The following is a 25,167-nucleotide window of genomic DNA, read 5'->3' on the forward strand; positions in this document are numbered from 1 at the left end:
AGGTCTGATGGTGTCGACTTCTTTGGAACAGGAACCAGGCAGGAAGTCTTCCAAAGCACCGGTATTCTCTCCTGACCCAGGCTCAGGTTGTAGAGGTGTTGTAGGACAGGAGACAGCTGGCTGGCACATGTCTTCAGGATCCTGGGGCTGATACCGTCAGGGCCTGCAGCCTTCTGCTGGTGGAGTCTCTCCAGCTGTCTCCTAACCTGGCCTGCAGTCACAGTCATGCGGGGGAGGCTGCTGGTGTCTTCAGTGGAGGACGAGGAGGTGAAGGAGGAGGTGAAGGTGGAGGAGAAGGAGGTAGAGGAGGAGGAGGTGGAGGAGGAAGAGGTGGAGGAGGAGGAGAGGTGCTGCACAGGAGAGCTCACAGCAGGGGAGTGAGGGAGGAGGGGAGGAAGCATTTGGGGCAGTGAGGGTGTGTTGGGGTCTGGAGGTGTCATGGAGACGACAGAAGGCTGTGAGCTGAACCTATTGAAGAATCTGTTCAGCTCGTTTGCCCTCTCCAGGCTGCCCGATGACTGTCTGCCGCTCACCTTACACCCAGTGATCTGCTTCATACCAGTCCACACATCCCTCACATTGTTCTGCTGGAGTTTGGCCTCCAGCTTCCTCCTGTAGGCATCTTTACAGGTTCTCAGCATATCCCTGAGTTCATGCTGCACTCTCTTCAGTTCTTCCCTGTCTCCAGACCTGAACGCCCTCTTCTTCTTGTTAAGAAGGGCTTCCAGGTCATTGGTGATCCACGGCTTATTATTAGGGAAGCAGCGTACAGTCCAGGTTGGCATGGTGGTGTGTTCACAGAACCTGATGTATTCTGTGATGCAGTCGGTCATGCTGTCCAGATCCTCTCCATGTGGCTCAACAAGTGCATCCCAGTCTGTCGACTCAAAGCAGTCCTGTAGTGCGTCAGCAGCCTCCTGAGTCCACCTCCTCACGCTCCTAGTGTGGACAGGCTGCCGCTGAACAAGGGGATTATACTTAGGGGTCAGCAGAACCAGGTTGTGGTCAGATCTTCCAAGAGGGGGGAGGGCTGTGGGACTGTATGCATCATTAGCATTTGCATACAACAGATCCAGTGTGTTACAGTCTCTGGTGGGGCAGTCAACATACTGGTGAAATGTTGGAAGGGTTTTATCCAGTGAGACATGATTAAAATCCCCAGTGATGACAATAAATGCGTTAGGATGCTGCGTCTGTATCTGGGCAACAGCGGAGTGGATGACGTCACAGGCCAGCGCTGCATCAGCTGAAGGAGGAACGTACACACCGATAATGATGGCGGATGTGAACTCCTGGGGCAAACAATAAGGCCTCATCCCCACAGTCAACAGTTCAATGTCCGGGGTACAGAGACGTTTCTTCACGTGAACATGTCCGGGATTACACCACCTCTCACTCACGTACAGTGCAATCCCTCCTCCTTTTTTCTTTCCGCTGCTTGTCACGTCCCTGTCTGCCCGAACAGTGCTGAAGCCGGGAGTTAATAATGATATAGTTGTATTAAATAGCTTGTTTGGCACCATGGGCAAACAAAAACGGGAGTTCCTCCCTCCATGAAACAGCGAGCGGAACTGTTCACAACACGAAGGTGCTGAAATGATGCGACTCTGACTGTGTACTAGCCAAGGAAGAATGTCTGCATCCTGAGCACCTGCACACAGGTGTGGGCACCTTTAGTGGGGCGAAGGCAACACCAGAGTCTGTGATGTACTACAACAACACCAAGTACGGCGTGGACATCCCGGACCAGATGGCGAGGCCATACTCCGTCAAAGGCTGAAAGATAGCCAGTGGTGGTCTTCTATAACATCCTCGACCTGGCTGGGATCAATGCCTGCATCTCATTCAAGGAGCACCAGCAGCAGGAGAGCCCGGAGGAAAGTCCTGCAGCAGCTGGCAGAGGAGCTGAGGGCAGAATACATGCAACCACCGCAGCAGCAGCAGACACAGACACGGAGGCAGTGCCAGTCCGAAAATGCTGCAAACGGAACCAAACCTCAGTCACTTGAAATGCCACAAGCCCGTGTGTGGTGACTGTGAGGAGAGCGGAGGTAATCTCAATAGACTGTGACCAGTGATCACAACAGCTCTTTTTTTGTTTGAGATCAGCTCGTTTCCAGCTTTTTCGATTATTATATTTTTTTAACTTGTATATTATTATAAAATCATTCATAATCAAATAAGTTACTTTTAATTGTTCTAACTTTTCTCTATTAAATTCTTGTGTAAATATGCAAAAACATTGGTTTACTATGTTATTAATAAATGTAGAATTAAACTTGTTAAAATGTACATTTTAGTGTGATTTCATTAAAGAAAAATATATCATGACATAATGAATGCATTCATCACTCAATCGGGTATTTACATGGGAGATTATAGAGTTTGAAATCTAGCGGTCCAAATGACCGCTAACGGTCGTTCAAGTAGTTGTTGATTTCCGGCCTTCTGAAGTCCAGCTGACACTTTGGTCGAATCAGAAACATAATTTGACCGGATCTAACTCTTGGGTCGTGTAAAGCGCACTGTTATGCCTTAACCAAGATATAGAGCATTAAGATTAATTGGATCAGATCTGAATGGAATGAATCCGTCACAGTTGCTGGTAAACTGATTCAATTCACCCACCAGGTGCCAGCACACAAATTCCCCCGCATATGGCGGATGGCGGGTGCTAATTTCGATCCCTGCAATGTAATGAAGACATACATTCATTCCTTCCCCGTTACAAAGTTAGATATGATTATCGAGAGCTCTCTCTCTCGCACTCTTGCTCTGGCGTCTTGCAACGAGGATGACGCCCGACACTGCGGCACACTGCCAAGCTCTATATGAAATGCAATTTTGAAAAAATAGGCACGTTTAGAGAGATTGTTTGGGCTTTTATTTTGGTTTTATTTGGTGATTAATGGTTTTTTTTTTGGTGATCAACCAACTTCCGGTTGGGACTTCTGGTATGGATTGGATATATGGCGGCGCCCTTGTCGGCCATCTTGACTGCAGATGGGTGCCTCTCGTTTGAGTCCGCCACATTCACATTCACAATCACATAATCACTCGTAACCGCAGTTATAGGTCTGTGTTTTTAAAAACCACAACACGAAGTGTTCCCAACCGAAGGATCAGCAGAAGAGCTTGTGTTTGTCTCTTCTTTGAGATTTGTGTGCTGGTGTCAGCACAGAGTGTTTTATTTTGAAAAGTAACCCGATGTTGTTTGTTATTTCGGCGCTTGACTTCCTGTCTGCTCCATGCTAAATTCAGCTGATTTGCTGAGTCCTGCGCATCTGCGCCGGAGGGCTCCGGACTGCCGGAGCAGGGACAGAGCAGTTACGCAGCGCAGCGGACCTGGTGGGGATTGACACATTGACTAAAGTGAAACGTATCTGCTCCGCCGGCGTGGCGGATACGCAATGCAGCGGAGACGTATCCAGTGGAAATTGGGGGTTAGACTGCACAGCTCAGTTACTGTGGAGGGGATTGCTGAGAGTCTTCCACGATTGACCCCATGTTTGGACAGTTACTATTGCCAGTTAGGCCTATCTTGCATTGTGAACTACCAAATGGGCTAAATACTAAAATTGCCACTTGAATTCCTAATCATAAAAATGTCTGATTTACCCCAATATCATTAATTTCACAGGCATCCATGCAACTTTGAAGCAGACATGATTTTCAAACCAGTCATGGCAGCCATCTTGAAAAATAACAGCCATCTTGAAATGTATTTGTATCATTCATGTACAAATTCCAAAAAGGTAAATAAATGTAGCTAACTATATAATCAATATCATATTATAATCAACACACAAAAGAAAATTCACATGGAATTGGTAGTCAATGGCGGCCATTTTGAAAAATGGCTGCCACAGCCGCCATATCGAAAATTTGCGATGGCCCGATATCAAATTTTTTTTGGACTGTCTTTGGGTGTACCAAATTTCACGCTTTTATCACAGAGTGCCCGATTCTTTGGAATTATGCTGTTAAGCCGCCCCACTATAACCCAAAACTTGTGCTTCCTTTTCCAGTGCTGAAGCATGTATTTCTGTCAAAATTTGAAGGAACTGCCAGTCACTAAATGTGCTGCCATTTTCTGGAGGTCCAAAACTACATACGACCCATTTTCTATCCCAAAAAGTAATCAACAGGTCCTTCTTCCGGTACACACACACATCTAAATCTGAATACACCCCTTGCCTCTACCTATATGGAGGACTAAACCTGACATAAGTATAAATAAATAAATAAATGCATAAATAAATAAATAAATAAATACATAAATAAATGCATAAATAAATGAATGAATAAATAAATGCATTAATAAATATATAAATACATAAATAAATAAATGTATACATTAATACGTGCATAAATAAATAAATGCATAAATAAATGAATAAATAAATAAATGCTGAAATAAATGTATAAATAAATAAATAAAAGTATAAATAAAAGAATAAATGCTTTTTATTTATTTCTACATTTCTGTTCACCTACATTTATTTATTTCTGTATTTCTGTGTCCATATGTTAATGAAGTAGGAGGTCCTAACCTCAGTCAAGAGCATGATTGGTTACAGGAGTGTGCTCGATGAGGGTCTACTACTTCTGCCTTACTAGCGGCGCTGATTCCTGTACACTGTACAGGAATGTTGCTGGCTACCACCAAGCCCGCTCAGCTAACTGTTAGCTGCAGTTGTTGACATGTGTTATTCATGTAGCTCTGGTTTAGTAATGAATTTGACTGGCGTTCATTTTAACTTGCGAGGGTCCCAGGTGTGCTGGTGGTATGGTTTGAGAATCCCGTCTGGAGAGAGAGGGGTCCTCGGCCATGTCTGCTAACCAGGAAAAACATTCTGCTCATTGCTCCAAGTCATGTATATGTGTATCCGTTTTGACGTGGCTTGAACACTTCTATCCACATGGAGATGCCGGGGCTGCGACCTGCAAACGACTGCTAGACGAGCGCTACAGAGCACAAATCGTCCAAAAGTGCATGTTGTCGGTTTAATATCTTTGTTGTGAATCTCTGTACTCTCAAACAACTCATGTGTGGAACAGTATGAAGCATTTGTTTACGACGAGCGGCTCAAGAGCGGCGTGGAGACAGCTGTTAGCTCTTATGTTAGCTGTTAGCAGTTAGCTGTTAGCTTTTAGCTGTTGGCTGCTCGCTGAAGCGCTGAGAGTGCAGCGTCCAAGTTAACTGTTGACACCTGTTACCATCGAGAGTGAGATACATGTCTGGGCTTTCCTATGAACCATTGTCGCTACTGGTGTTTGTATCACAGGTTGATCTGGACGTCTCACGATTTGCCACAGCTGATTGACCTCACACTGAGTTCGGGCTGGATGTCAACGTACTCTGCAGACTGTTTGACCAGCAGGCTGTATGACAGTGTACAGTTTTCACACTGTCTTAGCTTCAGCTTAATAATGATGTATACGGCTCGGAACGATGGCTTTAAGTAACCATTTGAACGCAGTGCGGAATGAAAAATAACCGATGGTAACCAGTGTCTCAAGGTAACCTGGACGCTGCGCTACAGCGAGCATCTAACAGCTAACAGCTAACATAAGAGCTAACAGCGGTCTCCACGCTGCTCTCGATGCCTCAGACTGTTCCACCCATGAGTTATTTGAGAGTACAGGACTTGGAGCGATGAGCAGAATTTTTTTCCTGGTTTTTCCTGGTTAGCCGAGGACCCCTCTCCAGACAGGATTCTCAAACCACACCACCAGCACATCTGGGACCCTCGCAAGTTAAAATGAATGCCAGTTAACCTGTCACACCGGTCGAGGCCATTAAGCTAACTGGAGCTGTTTACAACGTTACAGAGAGCAAGGTTTGTTATCAGGAATCGTTCGGTTTTGTCTGGCTCTCCAATTTGACCAATCATGCTCTTGACTGAGGTTAGGACCTCCTACCTCCTGATTAACATATGGACACAGAAATGCAGAAATAAATAAATGTAGGTGAACAGAAATGTGGAAATTAAAAAAAAGCATTTATTCTTATTCTTATACTTTTATTTATTTATTTATACATTTATTTCAGCATTTATTTATTTATTCATTTATTTATACATTTATTATTTATTTATTTATTCATGCATTTATTTATGTATTCCTGTATTCATTTATATATTTATTCATGCATTTATTTATTCATTCATTTATTTATTTATTTATGCATTTATTTATCTATTTATTTATACCTATGTCAGGTTTAGTCCTCCATATACTTACTCATCCTACCCCTCTGTTTTGCCCGCTCACTCTGAGGTAGGTTGTCAGGATACTTGGTGGGATAGAGGGGTAGGGTGAAGTGTTGGGGTTACAGCTAAACCACTAAACTGTGGGTTTTAAGAACTCTGTCAATTCTTTGTTCAGTGCTACTCTAATATTGGTGTAGACTGGCAGGATAGGAGCACAGGCTGCTAATGTTAGCCTACAAAGCACTGCTAGTGGCCAGGTAAGGAAGAAGGGTACTTTTTTATATGATGACTTGATTGATAGCTTGAAGTTTGGAGAGTTAGGGCCCAAGCAGGTCAAAGACCTGTGTAATCTCAAGAATTATTTGTTATTATTATTATCAGGGCCCGAGCAGGTCAAAGACCTGTGAGGTCCCTATTGTAATTGAAAAAATTAATAGGGCCTGAGCAGGTCTCGAACTGCAAGGTCCCTTTTTTTTTTTAAATTGATTATTGGCCCGAGCAGGGAACCTGCAAGGACGCTATTGTTTTTCAAATGATTCTTTATTAGGGCCTGAGCAGGGAACCTGCAAGGACCCTAATGTTTTTCAAATGATTCTTTATTAGGGCCCGAGCAGGGAACCTGCAAGGTCCCTATTGTTTTTCTGATGATTATTATTAGGGCCCAAGCAGGTCTCGACCTGTGAGGTCCCTATTATTTTTCAAATTATTATTAGGGCCTGAGCAGGAAACCTGCAAGGACCCTATTGTTTTTCAAATGATTATTTTTTGCTATTTTTCTTCTACCAAAATGATCGCATTTTTCACTGCCTGAGCATACCCCAAAACTCACCAAACTTGGAATATAAGTCACACCTGGCGAAAAATTTTATAATCTATTGTCGTTCTGAATTTCCACCACTAGGTGGCACTGTTATTAAGGAAAGTGCGTTTTGACCCTTAAAAAACCTTATATCCACACGTTCAGTGAACTGCGATAAATACCATATTATAGGCCATGCCCATTTCCGCCTACTGTTTTTTTTCACTAGTTCGCAAAATGTCGAAAACCTACTTTTTCGAACTCCTCCCAGCCGATTTCACCGATTTGCATGAAACTTGGCACACAGCATCTGTGGACCCTCCTGACAAAAAGTTATCAAAACACTTGTAATAAAATATATATTAAATAATAACTTCCTGCAGATTTGGTTCCAAACAGGAAGTGTTGCATATCTCGACAATGGTGTGTTTGGATGACATGAAACTTAGGATACTACTTTGACATGAGCCCCTGAGGGTCTCTGCAAAATTTAAGGCGATGACAACAAGGTGGCGCTCTTTAAATTTAAATATTTTATATCTCCATATGGGTTGGGTGAATTGACACAAAACTTGTTATAATCATTGCCACTGCCCTCTTGAGGATATCTGACAATGGACTTACCAATCCGCCACTAGGTGGCGCTCTGGTGCCAGTTTAATTTTATATTTTGCCCTGTGCCCACACCATAACACTTATGGAAATTAAATACATAGGGGTGGTATAGAATGGCCCCTGTAACTCACACACCAAAAATCACCCAAATGTTATCAAAAGAATTTTGATAGACCAAAAGACGCCCAAAATATAAAACAACACATTCTTGCACATTGTGTTTAAAACAGACAGTGTTTCGTATTTTCACCAAATACATTCAGATTACCACAACACTTTTGCCAATTGACTTCCATGTGCTGATGACGGTTTGTGCAAAATTTGGTGCAAATCGGCCAATAGGTGGTGCTCTTGTTGCAGTCTAATTAGTGTGAATGGAAAGTAAATGGGAAAATCTTCAAATCCTCTTCCAAACTCATCGGCTTTCAACCTCTTCTTGTACCTTATAGTTTGAGCTACAGACACCATTCTACCTTTAAAAGAGTCAGAAGACCTTGAACTAATAGGCACGTATTCATTTAAAAAAAAAATCTTTTATGCTTTTCAAATCATCACAGTTTTAGTTTTAAGGATTTTTAGCTCGTCCTCTCATTTCATAATGGGTGTGTATTGCGTGAGCTACAGTGCGTGTTCATCATCATCATACATCATCGCTAGAGTGGAGAGCAGCTGGAACAGCTGGAGAAAAAATTATCTTCGGCTTGATTTGGATCCCACATCCTTTACTTCACATAGACAATATATGCATAGAAATGTAGGAAATCTTGTTGGCTTTCAGCTGATGGTCTTATTTCAGATGTAGGACTTACAGTTTTGGATGTGGAAGCCCCAGAGAAACAAGCACTCCAACAACTCCCCCATAAGCCGCAATGAGGAGGAGAGTAGACAGTACCTGTTTTGTCTCTCACTCTGGCGTCCTCATTTTTCACTCCCCAGACATAAAAAAGACATCACAGAGTTCAGCAATGTCTCCTGTGACTCAATATATAAATGTTTTGGCGATAACCATTAAATTTTTTTTCAAAATGGCAGGAGTTTGAGAGGCGTTTTCTCATTCATTTTTATGGAGACATTTTCAACTTTGGTTCTGCTACTGCTCCAGCATATGTGCAGCCAGAGAAACTGTTTTTACACCTTTTTAAGCTCTTTCAACCCTCTCGCTTTTAGCTTTTCAGCCTTTTCAGGTTTTTAAAATGTTCATATTTCTGCCTTTTCTGCTTTTTCCATACATTCAGCTTCATGACCAGCCAGAGAAACGGTTCACCTTTTTAAGCTCTTTCAGCCCTATTACTTTTCAGCTTTTCAGCTTTTTAAACATTCATCTTTCTTCCTTGTCACCTGCTGCAGCTTTCATCATGCAGCAAGTGACATCTCACATCCCATCAATTAATCAGTTCTTCTCTGACCTGGCTGCATTCTCTGGATTTTTTTTATGATCTCCCAAGAGAACCAGTGTGCTTGATAGAATGGTGGCACACAGACTCCCAAGAGAAAGCACAGTAAGATGGAACTTTCATATCCATGCCGGATAAAAGGTGAAATCATCCAGTGTTTTGAAACCATCAGGGGAGTTTGAGCTTACCACTGTGCAGGAAGCTGGACGGTTTGTGAGGCTACTGGACGATGATACTTTCAGCTTCTTCCTGAAACTATTTCATTGTATCATGCCTCTTGTGGACATTTTCTTCAGCCAGCTCCAGAAGCGGACCATCGACTCAGTCTTTGTCCGGGGAATCATGCAGCAGTTTACACAGTTTTTCTGACTTCAGTGTACATTATTTCATACTGGCAGTAGCAGGCCGCTGAATTATAAAGAAATGACTCCCTCAGCGGAAGGTGTTGTATAAACAAGCCCTGACGGCAGCATGCCCCAACGCGCGTGGACTGCGAGGGCCCGTTCATCGCCGCTTGCAGCTTTAATTATGGCCAGAGCAGGTCAAAGACCTGTGAGGTCCGTATTGTAATGGAAAAAATTATTATTATCAGAGCCCAAGCAGGTTGCAGACCTGTGAGGTCCCTATTGTTATCGCAATAATTATTTGTTATTATTAGGGCCCGAGTAGGTCAAAGACCTGTGAGGTCCCTATTGTAATTGAAAAAATGATAAGGGCCTGAGCAGGTCAAAGACCTATTGTAATTGAATAAATAATTCTTCTTATTATTATTCTTCTGCGGTTTAACTGCAGTTTTGGAAGCCTGAACATACCCCAAAACTCACCAACTTTGGAATATACGTCACATCTGGCGAAAAATGTGATAATTTAATGTCGTTGGGCGAGGTCATGACCTGCCGGCTCTGTAGCGACCCCTAATGTTCAGCCCCGCCTCCCACAAGTGCAGAAGAACGAAATTCGGCATGCAGATTCCGCATGACCAGACGCACACAAAACCCTCTTGGACTGATACCGTCACTCCAACAGGAAGTTGAAATTTTGCCGTACATCATACTTTCTAGTCTTCCTCCTACAGATTGGACACCACAGACTTCACAGTCAGTCATTATACTCCTCGGACCATGCCAATGACACGCTAGAAAAATCTTTATCCTACGTCATACCTGCTGGCCGTGGCGGTGGCCGCCATTAAAATCCTTCGTCATGAAGCATCAAGTCCTCATAACTTCTTCATACAATTTCCTTCATACATACTCGTATCCACCCACCTCATCTCCACCCAACTTGAACTAGGAGGGTACTGTTTGCTCAGATACCTTGTCTGATACTAAGTCTTACATTACGTCATGATCTTTTAACTTTTTTATCTACAGTACGTACATTTAAAGTTCAGGATTCAAGGATATATAAATTACACACCAACCTTTTTCCTTTAAAAATCAATAATAATGATAATTTTGTTGGCTTCCCACTGTTCCTCCAGGATGGATTAAATTCAGAGAACCAATTTTGAAATGTTATACACTGCTCCAAAAAACTCACCACAGTGTAACACTGGGTCAGTTAGATTTATGTCAATCTTTCCATTTAGGAAGCAAGTGATTGTGAATCAGTTTCACATGTACCATTTGGTTAAAATGAAAGTGACAGGTGCAATGGAGAGGCAAAAGCAGGACAACCCATCAAAAGAGAATGGTTTTGCATGGTGTGGCCACAGACAATTGCTCTCTCCCTATTAGGGGTGGAGCCGAACCCGAATACGGTATTCGGAAAGGCACAAATTCGGGAACAAGAAAAACATTATATCAAAAAGCTGCGTTTCCTCATGAGACCGCAGTGCATGCCTGGATGAGTGATTGAGTGACGTTCAGGAGTCGGGGGCGGGGGGGGGAGTAAAAGAGGTGACTGACACAGGCTGCTCCACACAGCAACAGAGAAGGCTCGGCTTAGCGAAAAAAGACTTAACTGCATCACTATTTTTTTTAATAGATTTTTGTACCTTAACTGGGTTCCGGAGGCAGTTTATAACTTTCGGGAAGCGGAGTTTGATCAGGAGATTATTCCATTACGCTGCATTAGTATTGACGTCTGCAGTCGGGTGCTCTCATGTTCACTCTGTTTACGTAGCTCTGTTCGCTCGGTAATTTAGACAATAGGCGGTTGACAGAGTAACGTTAAAGTTCAGTTAAAAAGGTTAAAACAAGGCTTGTGTAGTTGTGTCGAATTGTATGCACTTGTGGGAGTTATTTGGTACGTTTAAGTTACTCTGTCTTTTGCAGACAGCAAGATGTAGGCTGTAGGCTAGTTAACCTTAGCATAGCTTCCCGTCACTCATTAACTTAGCTGAAACTCCCCACATGGATTTGGGCAACCAAATAGAAAAGAGTGTGCATGGGGCTGAGCCATCTCTTGGTCCTCCACCAGCCAAAAAAACTTGCTCAAGTTCTGTGTGGAAGCACCTATATTAGCTGCATTTAATGCAAAACAGGCTTATCCACCCAACCACCCCACTGCAAAGCATACAAACTCGAATACAAATACAAATACAAATACAAATACTTTTCCCCTCTCAACAAATACAAATACAAATACAAATACCGGCTGCTTTGCACACCCCTACTCCCTATACTTCTTGACTGATTCTTGTCTAGTTTTGTGTTCAACTTCTGTGTGGCTTGTGTCACGACTGGTAGCATGAGGCGGTTCATGCAGCCTAATCAGGTTTTACAAGTAGTCCAGCTCCTCCAGGATGGCACATCCATACATACAATCGCAGGATGGTTTGCTGTGTACAGTCTCAAGAGCATGGAGCAGATACCATGAGACCAGCCGTTAAACAAAGAGAGCTGGACAGGGTCGAAGGAGGGCATCAGGAAGACCAGCAGCAGAACTGCTATCTGCTCCTTTGTGCGAGTAGGAATAGGAAGAGCACTGCCAGAGCCCTACAAAATGACCTCAGGGAGGATACTGGTGTGCATGTTTCTGACCAAACTGTCAATCTCCATGAGAGTGTCATGAGGGCCTGCTGCCCTTTAGTCGGACCTTTGCTCACAGCCCACAACCATGCAAGCATAGCCAACTGCACCCTGACTACTGTTAGGTATGGGATAAAATCCTCAGAGCGATTGTCAGACCTGACGCTGGTGCAGTGGGCCCTGGGTTTCTCCCGGTGGTGTAGGCAGTTTCTGAATGACAAAGGCATTGATGCCATTGACTGGACCGCTTGGGGCTGATGAGTTGATGATTTTGGTTTCCATTGACCATTGTTACGTCATTGTGTTTTCAGCAAATTATACAATATACATCAGTACAATTACCATCACCTATTTTTTTAGAGCAGTGTACATTGAATGAAATTGGATGAAAAAAAATAAGATTCTTCTTTATTGATTATTATTTTCCATCAGCCAATTGTTCAGAAAATATTGTACAATCATCGTAGAGATGAAAATGTTTACACAGCATTGCTATAAAGGTTGTCTTTACCTCTGCAGAACCACTGATCATGTCAGCACTGGACTTGAATATATTGCAGTCAAGTCACTCAGTATATCTGTTGGGTAGTCTCCGATAGGGCATCTCTTCCTGAACCATCCTGTTTATATTTTGGTCTGAAGAACATGGTAGTATGATCGGACAACAGGAATGATGGGAGAGAGTTAGTCTTCCAACCCCTCTTCAGGGGAGAATAACAATTGTCCAGAGTCCTGCCCCCTCTACTAGGACAGATACTGTTTTTCTAGGAGTCTGGCATGATACAGTCAATGATCACAAGAAGGGCAGCATTCAGGTATTTGGTCCAGTCCCAGAACAGGACACTATGCAGTTGCATCAATGCTGCATTGGTATCTGCCTGCACCATGGAAAACACACACAAACAAGTGATGAAGAGAGTTGTAGAGCATGGGGATTATAGTAATTATTGACTACACCTCTCTCTGGCCTGTCAGGCACCTTGTTCTGTCTACATTGAAAACAGAAAAGGACTCAGCTAGTTGGACCCGGTGCCCTGCTGGTTTTCTGGTTTCTGGCGGCCCTTGTCTACAATAGCAATAATGTTTCCATTTCCATCTGTGTATCTGAAGATCTTGATCTTGGTAACATGCATGTTTGTTTTGGAAGTGAGTGAAAGAAGAAAGCTTTTTTTTTTAAATCCATTTTTGTTTTCAAAACACAGCTGGTTGTAAGATGCATTGAAAGTCGAATAAAGTCAGCTTTGTTTTAGGACCACACTACAGCTTTCCTCAGGCTGTGAGACTCCTCAGTTCCTCCTCAACACTCCACCATAAAATAGTGTTAATGTTATGACAGCCAGTTGTCTCATTGATAGTCTTCTTTGCTTATGTAGGTCATACATATATGACCTAAATTTAGACTGCATCAAGTTATTTGCAGTATGTTTGAATATTAACATGTAATTTACAAGTGTCTTCATCACTTTAAGTGTTAATTGTAAAAATACAGAATATAGAAATACAGTATCAGTTTTATACCAGTGTAAACATGTTCAAGTAAAAGTACCTAAGTACTACTAACAATACATAATTAGAGTATAAAAACTGTCCCCTGTGAGTTTTAATATATCAGTGGACAGACACATCCATACATAAGCAGAATTTTACTGTCGCTGGCTGCGATGGAGCCAGTTTCAACTGCTTTGTATTCAGTTGTAGAGTTTAATCAGGTGGTTCCCAATCTAGGTATCAGGCTGCTCCACAGTCACAGTCAAGATAATTAATGGGGTAAGAAAGAAGAACAAACTGTTTAGCAGTTCTCATACACGATCCTGTTATCTTTTTCTTTCTTTAATCTTTTTTTGTGAAAAATGGAATGATATTACCCCCTAAAAATTATTTGAATATTAAGGATTTAAGCAGGACAATGTCCCTCCAGTGGAAATGCCAATTACTCCAAATACAATAAAGCACTTGTTTCATCTGTAATGATTCCTTGTATAGTATGAACTCACCATGCATTTTTAATGCAATACTAATCTGTAAACCTGAGACCACAGCTTTCAAAAAAAATTATGGTGTAGATATAAAGCATCAAACAACAAACAACTGTCACACCGCGGTGAGGACTGTCCTGTCTTGGGTTTTTGTCTTGTGAATTTCATGTTTTATTTTGAAAAGTAACTCTCCTCTCGTTTCAGGTCACTTGCCCTTCCTCTTGTGTCACCGGTCTGGTGTCTTCCCTGATCCCTGATTGTTTCCACCTGTGCTCCCTCCCCTCATGTGTATATAGTCTTTGTCTTCCCCTGTCTTCGTTGCCAGAGTATTTCGTTCGTTTTCGTCATGTACGTCCAGCCCTTGTTCACAGCCTTGATCACAGCCTTGTTATTTCGAGAAAGATAAGTTTTGCCAAGTTTTGTTTTTGCATATAGTTTTCCTCTGTTGTAGAGTGATTTTGATTTTGAATACCTTTTGGTCAGATATTTGTTTCGTTGGTTAGTTAAGTTTTATAGCATTTGCTTTTCCTCCTGTCGGAGTGTTTTCTGTTCTTTAAAGTTTTTCAGCCTTACTCAGAGTAGATAATTTCATAGCCTGTGTGCCTTCCTCCTTTGCGAGCGACTTTTATTTTGAGAAATTTTCATAGCGTCTAGTTTTCTAAGATCAGTGTAGTCATCTCTTTTCCTCCTGCGGGAGCGTCCTTTGTTCTTGTTGTGTTTGTGGTTTTTTTTTAGTTGTCCGTTGGACCCATAGTGTTTCACAGCCTGTTCTTTTATCACTCTGTCTTCAGAGAAACTATATTTAAAAACTGCCTTCCTGCATCTGAGTCCTCAGTTTCTGCCCTTGCCTGACAACAACGCTCTTCACCCCTAATGCTCTGCTGTGTCCTGTGTCTGCTGTCATGCAGAAGCTGAATTCTTTCTCCCTAGCTTCTCCTCTCTTTTGTGTTTTTTTTCTTGCCTCTCTTGGCTAATGTCAGAGTGTTCACACGACAAGGTCCATGTGTGTGTTTGGGCAGTTTGTATGCGTTTCTATGCAAGTGCCCAGGTATGTGTATTCATGTGCATCAGTATCTATGCTTGCACATGCTTTTTGCCAGACTTTACATCTGTTAAAGAGCAGTGCAGCATCATGTCAGACTAGCCATCTCGCAGCTCATTGTTTTGCATAATGACTCACACGGCCATGCTGTTTGGGAAAGATTAAATTTAGAACACAGCTGTGGGTCGTGGTACTGTCGCACACTCAACTTCAGCATTTCCAGCTTCATGCATTTTAAGGCTTTGCTACTTGAACTTATGATTTCGGAAGTTCATGATCAGCTCATGCAGTGACATTATGTAAGGGAGTCCACATTACATAAATATTTCAAGCGATGTGAGGCTAACCCTTTGGGTACACAAGGTACTGCTATTTTACACAGTCTTAGAGTGCATCAATACTTTTTGTTAAGACCTGTATAGTCTCTTTTAAACACCATTCCCTCTGTTTACATCCTTAAGTCATCCCCAAGCTTTCAGAAGCTAGACATTTAGATAGTGATACCGGTGTAGAACATACAAGATATTTTGTCAATTGAGAGAGATGGGTTATGTTCACTGAGCCATACATTGTTTCTCTGACTCAGGGACGTGCACATGATTATAGAGGGCCAGGGGCTCAAAGTCAGAAAAGGGCGGTATTTTAAGGCCTTAATAACAGAATATGTAGATTAATTAATGTAAAATTAATAAACAAAGTACTTATAGAAAGTTAAATACTTAGCTGTGTATCCTGTGTAGCTGTGAGTGAAACACAATTGCCATTTCTTTTGTGTCAACAAATTGTCAACATGAATTTATTCACATCATCATAATACTAAGGTTTGGAAGACATGCAATTCAGCTGCAATTCTTAAAAAGCAATAAAACACTGGTTTATTATTTGGCTAATTATTGGAGGGCAAGTGCAAACTAGAAATACTGGCTACACATCTAAAAATGTGACAAAACCAAGAAATGACTACTGTGACTGCTACTGTGACTTTAAGTAGGAACAGCAATGTTTACGACAGCAAAGACGCAGTAAACGTAATATCTGAAAGAAGTTTAAGATTTGTGGCAAGATAAACAGCCGACACAGACAACTGTCAGATTATTCTTAAAGGTCCCATATTATGGTCATTTCTGCTTCTTGAAATGGTTCCTTGATGTCTAAATGGAATGTTAGTAACATGCTTTGGTCGAAAAAAGCTGAAGGATTGAGCACAGCAGGGTTCTTGAAACACCAGTTTAACAACCCTGCTCCAGGTGGCCGGTTTCAGTGCCTTTTCCTTTAAATGCTAATGAGCTACTGCGTGCGCCGCCCACGGTGCCGTCCACCTCTTTTTGCCTGCGGAAGACGTGAGGACGGCATCGTGTGACCATGGCTGCCGGACAACAGACTGTGGACTAAAGTTTTACGAGCTTACTGGCCGTCTGCCCCGCATTGTTACAGATAACAGCCCCCTTCTCCTGCCTCCAGTGTTTACATCATAAAACTTAGCCAAACCTCGGCTGGCGGTGTTCAGTTGCAGTAACACGGATGCAATTTAGCAATAGCCGTTACAAGAGAAAAGCGTAATCCCATATTATTTTTTACCTTTATGTAGCCAGGTAAATTGATTGAGAACCTGTTCTTATTTGCAGTGACGACCTGTAATTAGCTTCTGCCAGCAATTTTCACCAACTGTAGTTTTCAGTAAGCCACAGTTGCCTCCCATCACCTCTCTACCAGCAGAATTGTTTTTTAACCAGTTACAACAGTTTGTAAACTTTAAATATATTACCAAAGAAACAACGCGACGTGATGAGCGATCATAGTTTCCAATGAATAATAACAACTCTGCATAAAACAGGTGTTCCTGTGACAATTGTGAACAAATGCCTACAGAACCTGAGAATATCTGCTGTATGGAAATACCACAAGTGTGAACACTGGGCAAACAAGGTTGTCATTTTGCAGTCTCTCCTTTCTCTAATCTATTGTCACTCACTTACCTTTCATAATTTCTAGGTTACACAAAGACTACAGCAGCATCCTGAGCCGCCATCATGCATGGTGGACCCTCCTGGCCTGTAACCTGTCTGCCTGAATGTATCTGCACTGCAGAATGCACTTTACATTTATCGGACAGACTATGGACCTTTACGTCTGAGGGGAATAGTGCATTAAGATTTTAGTCACATAAATACTATTCATTTATCACAAAAGTGTTATGATGAAAAGTACATAACTGCTTCCTCTATCTTACATTGCTTATAGTTTATCTTTTACTTATTAACATGAAAATTACATATCAAACAATGAAAACACAGAACAGTTAGCAAAGATGTGTCATTGTAAGAAACATTTGTAATGTGTTGACGTGAATGAAAGAACAAGAAAACAAATATCTGAAGTGAAACAGTTTGACTTTATGTATTAACTTCATTATCAATATGAAAATAATAAAGAAAGAATTTAGTTGCCATGGGTGTAAACCAGTGGCGGTTGGTGACTGAAAAAATTGAGGAGGACAGGAGGAAAACCAGTCCACGGTGTCATGTTATTTTATACAAGTCAACTACTTATCCCTACTTTCTTATATTTAATGAAAACTAAGCAATAAAACAATGACTTATAAGAATTCTTTAAAAAACATTTTATTAAATGGCTAATATACAAGACAAAAAAATACCACTGTATACCCCTTCCGGGATTTGATCCCCAGTCACCTGCTCTACTCACTGTGCTACCACAGCAATCAATGTACATACTTCAGGACAGCACAGGACATCACACACATCACTCATCACAATCGCCCGGTCGTGCCGCTAACGTTATGTCCTCCAGCAGGACGAACAAAACGAAAACTATGAATTATTTTTCTGACTGCTTCGCTCTGATTTCTCCCAACAGTTTTTTTTCTATCAGAAATGTGCTTATATTTCCTTTGAAACCGATTCCAATATCGCTGAAAACTCCATATTTCTTGTCCGAGCATGGCGGGCAGTGAAAGCTGTAAAATACCATATTGACCCGAATGTAGGACGACCCTGATAAAAAGACGACCCCTCTTTTCAAGACTCTGATATCCAAAATTTGTTTCTCAGTAACAAACTCACACACCTTCCTGTCAATCTCTTAGAAGCGGCCGCTTAGAGGACCACGATAAGCTTGTCTCTCACCCCCAATTTCCACTGGATACGTGTTTGCTGCGTTGCAGCTCCGATCCGGTTTTGCTCCGCCGTCTGCCGTCCGGCAATCTCCACTGGTTGCGGTTTGAGTCCGCTGCGGCGCAGTACGGTAGACAGCTGGCTCACGAGGCAGAGGAGTTCCCGCGATAATCACATGATCACTCACGACCGCAGTTATAGGTCTGTGTTATTAAAATCAAGAACACGAAGTGTTCCCGACTGAGGGATAAGCAGAAAAGCTTGTGTTTGTCTCTTTTTTTGAGATTTATGTGCTGGTGTCAACACCGAGTGTTTTATTTTGAAAGGTAACCGGATGCTGTTTGTTATTTTAGCGCTTGACTTCCTGTCTGCTCGGTGCTAAATTCAGCTGAATTGCTGCGTCGCACTCCGGCATCCGCCAGATATAGGAGTCCTGCGTATCTGTGCCGGAGGGCGCCGGACTGCCGGAGCTGGGACGGAGCAGATACGCAGCGCAGCGGACCTGGTGGAGATTGACACATTGACTAAAGTGAAACGTATTTGCTCCGCTGGCGTGGCGGAGACGCAACGCAGCGGAGACGTATCCAGTGGAAACTGGATACGTCTCCGCTGCGTTGCGTCTCCGTGCTCCGTGCGCTGCGTATCTGCTCCGTCCCAGCTCCGGTAGTCCGGCGCCCTCCGGCACAGATACGCAGGACTCCTATATCTGGCGGATGCCGGAGTGCAACGCAGCAATTCAGCTGAATTTAGCACCGAGCAGACAGGAAGTCAAGCGCTAAAATAACAAACAGCATCCGGTTACCTTTCAAAATAAAACACTCAGTGTTGACACCAGTACATAAATCTCAAAAAAAGAGACAAACACAAGCTTTTCTGCTAATCCCTCGGTCGGGAACACTTCGTGTCATTGATTTTAATAACACAGACCTATAACTGCGGTCGTGAGTGATCATGTGATTATCGCGGGAACTCCTCTGCCTCGTGAGCCAGCTGTCTACCGTACTGCGCCGCAGCGGACTCAAACCGCAACCGGTGGGGATTGCCGGACGGTGGACGGCGGAGCAAAACCGGATCGGAGCTGCAACGCAGTGGACACGTATCCAGTGGAAATTAGGGGTTACTGTTAGCGTTTTCAGACGATCTTTTTGGACCCGCCATCTTCGGACGTTACACTCCGTAACTCCATATTTCTTGGCTGGCTGACAGTTGTTTGGCACCTCCGCTGCATTGATCTCATTATCTTAAAATCAGCATCATAGCTCCGCCTCAGATGTCTGTAAACTTGCCACACTTGATCCACTTTGCTCCGTAAAATCTCCGCGTCTCTCCATTTTTCATCTCCTGTCACTTCTTCTCCGCTGTGATTGACAGATAACCGCAGCCACAGTGTCAGTGACGTCTCTACAATAAGCTGGCGCCCTCTGCCATTGCGGTCGCGTAGCGACCCAGACAACTATCAGCATGTGTCAACGGTTAGACCCCGATTATAAGACGACCCCACTTTTTCACATAATTTTAATCGAAATTTTTTTTTTTTTTTAAAAACTCGTACTATATTCGGGTCGGTCAATACGGTACATAGAATATTTTTTGTTTACGGCTGTATAAACATGAGAATGAAATTTGGGAACTGTTATTGGACCAACCTGCTGTCAATCTTGTATTCTGGTTGCTGATTGGTAAGGGAGGACGTCCTCCCTTAGCGCGTCATTTTACGTGTCTTAGCCAATCATAGATCAGCATGAAAAAATCCTGAATGCATTGAGTGAATGGAAGGAGATCCCTCCTACGGAGGACAGAAGCCCTCCGTCCTCCTCTAGCCCCCACCTTCCTGCTCCCTGCTCCTCTCACAGACTGCTCTGTCTCCTCCGGCTGCAGCTGTCGCTGTTCAACCATTTTAGGTGGATTTCTTCCAAAGAAGAAACTTTTTTAATGATATAATATATATATAATACTTTATAAATGATACTGAGATTTGGTAATGATTTATTTCAACCAGTTACTCTTTCTTAAAAAAAATGGATCTTCCTCTTGCCTCCCAAAAATAGAGGAGGACCAACCTCCTCTGCCTCTATGGACGAGCCTCCTCTGGTGTAAACATTCAGTGCTGACTTTATATTGAATTGTGTTCAGCCAATATAGCCTACAGAAGCTCTGTAAGCTGGTGCTGGGGCTCTCTGGGGCGGAGAGTGAGAGTCGTGCTGTCTGTCTGCGTGGTCCGAGAAGTCTTCAGGGATTATTAGTTTCAGCACCTCGTTCACATATGGGGCAGGGTCCTGGAAAACCTTCTCCAAGATCAGGTCCAACAGTGCATCACTGCAAAACTGCAGTCGAACCAAAAAAGCCTTGTGCTGCAGTGTTGTAAAGTTTCTCTTATTTCTCATAATTACTTCTTATTTATACATTATTATTATTCATTTTGAAAACCATCTTAAAATAATTCAGATTTTAAGTCTTTGTGTTTGTTTTCAACCTTTTGTGTGATGCCTGTGTGTCAGGGTTCCTGCAGGTTTGAACAAGTCAAATTTCAGACTTTTTAAGACCTTTTTAAGACCATTCTGAACTAAATTTAAGAACTACACGAAGTACGAAAAAGTAAGGAAAAATGTGGTCCCAGAATTGCTTTAAACAAATAACCACATTTATTGCCATTCAAAGAGCAGCTCAAACAATGAAGAATGTATGGAGCCAGAACAGTGACTTTAAAATTTGGCATCAAAAAAAAAAATTGGCATTGAAAACAAAACCAGTAGTGAAAAAGGAAACATTGGCATTGAAACATTTGTATTGAAAACAGTTGTATTGGCATTGAAACAAGTATTAGCACTGAAAAAAACAACTAATTAAAATAATTAAACTCTGAAAATCTTATTATTTTATTTTATTGGGATTTTTTTGTATTTTTCAATGACAATCTTCAGATTTTTTCTTCATGTCACTTTGTTTTCAGTGACAGATTTTTTTACAATGTCAGTTTTTTTTCAATGTCACTGTTCAACTTTCTGTCACTGTTTTGGCGTCGAGAGGGAGGGGTCTGAGGGGAGGGGCAAGTAGAGCGCGGTTTGCATGTCATTTGCATATCGGCATACTGAAGAAGTACTTCTCTTTTCCGGAACTGCCATCCGCTCGGACGCCTCTGGCATGGTGGCATAACTAAAATGTTGTGTTCAACAGGAACTTCCAAACCGCAAGTAAGTCTGTTTTTTTTTTCTCTGCTATTTACATGTTTATTCACATGCAACCTGGCCTGTTTGGTTAACTTTTAACGGGCGTTATGCTGTTTTTGTAGAGGTCCGCTGGAACATGTATGTTTCTAACATTAGCCGTGTTGGCTAACTTGACCTGTGGTTTATGCAGGAGCAACACCCGCCAAGCGCCGAACACGGCTAAAAGTCGGTTTTGGCAGAAAAATAAATTAACGTCATGTGTCACCGGCCTGGCGGTAAATACTTGCTGCTGCCAAGTAATAATTCATCACAACAGCGGCTAACAGTAACATAGCCTGGAGCGTTAACACTGACATGATGAACAGCAGGACTTCGGCTGTGTAAGTTAAGCTAACGTTACTGACATCCCCAGCACACGCACACACACCATACAGCCTCTCATCTTTGAGCCGCGAGCTCAGCGTCAACGCAGGTAGTACACAATAACGCGAATTTGCTTCTGGTGACGATAAAAATGTTCCAGCGGACTCGGTTTCCAGCGCGGTCATGGAGAGTCTGAGTAGCTAACTTACTGAGCTGTGACTACCAGCTCTGCTTTTCTCAGTTTAGCTGCCACTGGCAGATGAGCCAGAAAGATAAATGTGGACCCTCGGTAAATGGTAGCTGATGTTAAGTTTCCAGCCCTGTGATGTTTTGCCGTTGTATTTTTCACAAAGACCCTGGCCGAGTTCAAGTTAACTTTGAATGGCTGCTGTGCTGGTTTGGCAGCGGTCCACTGAAACAAATGCAAAGTTAATGGGTGTTGGCTATCTAATCTGTGGTTAATGCATCACGCCCCAGCACAGCAGAATACAGTGCGGTCACATGAGCAACAGAATCCACAAGCACAAACCCGGAATATTACTTCAGTTCAAGGGTGTTGTTGAAGTCGAGAGATGGCAGTCTTCACCAGAAATTACTTATTTAAAAATGATTTAAGTAAAAATTATTTCTGTCTTGGGAGCAAGTGAATTGTTATTGATGGCCAGCCGGGGAGACTTGCAACAGTAATACAGAGTGAACACTGCAGTACCAAACCAAATCTGAAGGATACATCCTCACAGGAAGCATTTATCCTTTGTAGGCCTACAGAGATGCACTGTGTCCAAATTAGGTTATTGTTCACCACTTTATACATGTGTGAAGAGTCTTGGATTTTTGTTCAAATCAAGACACCATGCTTACCAAAGTTAACTTGAGTCAATTTTTCCCACACATTGATTTTACCCAGGTATATGAATGGCCAGCCCGGGTATATTTGGCAACCCATTCAACATTTTGCAGAGAAAAATATTGAAGCAATCTATTTTGTTTCAATACATGCAACACTTTCTACAGAGAGTCTATCTGTAATGAAAACAAAATATAGATGATCTCAACCTTGGCTTAACCAGGAAATGGATAGCAGTGCATCTGTGTCATGACAGCTGTGTCAGTCAGTTCACCAAGCAGGCAGAGGAGAGACCAAGTCTGACCTACATTTTGAGTGTCCCTTGCTGTGATTCTAATATTAACACGGTGAACTTTTTGTGTTTTTGATCCTTAAGAGTGGAGCGCTTATGGCGTGACGTGTGGATGGCAGTAACAAGGGTATATTATGAGCTACTTCATGGTCTTGAAGAGGAGTGCCTGCTTGATCCCTCCAACAGCCTGCAGTTATTCTGTGCCCAGTACATATTTGTACCATGCCTCCAAATGGACCTAGACACTTTTACAGCCGGATGGGATAACCATCCTCTGCGTACGGAACAAAACCTGACTCCCAATCAACTTTGGACCATTGGATTTCTCAAGTATCCTGTGGCTGCTCCAGAGAATCTAGAGGTAGACCTCAGAAATGTTGAATCCAAGCTATGTTTAATCAGGTTTACCCATTGTCTCATATTTTAAGATCTGAAACAATTGTGACAAATAATGCAAAAATAGATCAAATCAGAAGTCAAAAATGTTTAACGACAATGTATATTCAGTATTTTCGTACTCTCAACAAATTAAAATGAATTCTTTGAAGATCAAATGTGTGAAGTATACAAAAGGCAAGTGTTATAACAAAATTACTTGCCATTTATAGGATTTGCAAGATCACTTGTTGGACTTCAACCCTGACAGTTTGAGAGAAGATGCTCCTGCTGCTGCTGCTGTTGCTGGAGTGGTTCTACCACCCATCCAGTGCCCTCTGGGGCCACAGGCTATGGCTGGACTGAGGGCAGCCATCAATCCTAATGCCCCCTCCCAGGACAATGGAAGAGACATTTACAAGGCTGCGCTTGACTATGTAACATTGCACTCAAACTTTGCAGGATAACATGCAGTCTGCAATATAGAATAGATGTTCAACAGTTTTTGTGATTTCAAAAAAAATGTTTCTGGTTCTTAGACAAATGAAATTGTAATTGCTTGCATGAATAGGTATTTGTGCAGAACTCTTGTGGAGATGGTTTAGGATATATAGGTTTTACTATGCAGTATATAAACAATTCAGTCTGTCATGATAAAAAGAGATCCACTGTTTTTTTTTCTGCTGTTACTTGTTTTAAACAACCAAATGTAACCTCCCACAATTTTATTGGCCAAACTTTTAAATCTAGTGTATGCAGATATTTGAAAGTGGCGTCTTAAATACCATTAGACAGTTATCTCACACTGCATAACACATCTACCAAACTCAATATGTCATGTTTGATATCTTGGTAATGAAGAATTTAAATAAAGCTATGTGGATTTTAACACTTGGATGCTGCATAATGTGCATCTGTATTGTGTTGGGCTCTTAAGTAAAAAGCTTTTTTTTCAGTAGAAAACAGCACATTAGTTCCATTTTACAGCATAATACTGTATACATACTCAAGTAAAACACTTCAGTTAATATTGACAATGAAAAAAATGATAAAGGCCACAGACCGCATTATGTCCATATTTATTGTTGTCAAGTTAACTTTTGCTGGCGATTTAGTAAAAAATCCAAACCCCCACAAAGTGGATTTCACTTGAATGACATGAATTTGCCATACACATTTTGCAACTAATGGGTATGTGGAAGACTGAACAATTTCAACTTTTCAATAGTACAAGTAACCTTGTAATTTGGGGAACAGCATTACATTTCAAGTTTTTACATTACATGAACATTTGTCAGTGCGCTGTAAACAAAATGCAAATGCAGAGTTCTTAAATGAACCTGTCTCAAAAAAAATGTTAGCAGTGATCCCAAACTAAAAAAACAATGCAATGGGAGAATCGAGTGTAAAGAATCAAACTATAATATCGACCTGTTTTTATGGTTTGACTTATGCTATCTGTGTTTTTTTTTATTAAGACTCTCACAGAACAATAAATGGCTCACTGAACAGATTTAACAAACATGCCAAAAAAATACAGTGGTCACAAAACATGACCTTTACACACGACCGAAGTCTCTACCCATTCTGATTGCTACTGTCATTACATCTCTGAACTCTGTGTATGTTTTCATATGTTCGACAGGAATAGTTATTGTATTTGTGCAGGCACTTACAACTGGGAAACAAATGTGGTGACCAGGCATTTTCTTATTACAGCGGTGTTCAAATATTAGATTTATTTTAAAATCTGCCCTCTCTGATGGAAGAAGGGGCTTGTGTCTTTGTCCAGTTAACCACTGCATTACTGTTGGGACAGACAGGCTTGTGTGTTTTGGTTGATTCCAGTGCCCTTCACTTGGCAGCTCCTCTTGGGTCAGAGGCTCACACATTTGCTGGTCTTCATTCTGACCTGCATGATAAAACAAATCAGAGTATTTCACTACAACGGAGAAAAATCCAACACTGCAAGA

General features: G+C 42.0%; 1 protein-coding gene and 1 long non-coding RNA gene across 5 annotated transcripts in view; both read left to right on the forward strand.

The window, feature by feature from the left end:
* Positions 1-25,167, forward strand: part of LOC115570251 (phospholipid phosphatase-related protein type 5-like) — a 304,040-nt gene that overhangs the window by 82,800 nt on the left and 196,073 nt on the right. The window lies entirely within an intron of this gene.
* Positions 22,906-24,091, forward strand: LOC115570255 (uncharacterized). The gene is made up of 2 exons (XR_003981729.1): positions 22,906-23,180; positions 23,428-24,091. It is a non-coding gene; the product is annotated as an uncharacterized LOC115570255 (long non-coding RNA).

Source organism: Sparus aurata, chromosome 19, assembly GCF_900880675.1.
Source record: "Sparus aurata chromosome 19, fSpaAur1.1, whole genome shotgun sequence".
NCBI classification, from domain to species: domain Eukaryota; kingdom Metazoa; phylum Chordata; class Actinopteri; order Spariformes; family Sparidae; genus Sparus; species Sparus aurata.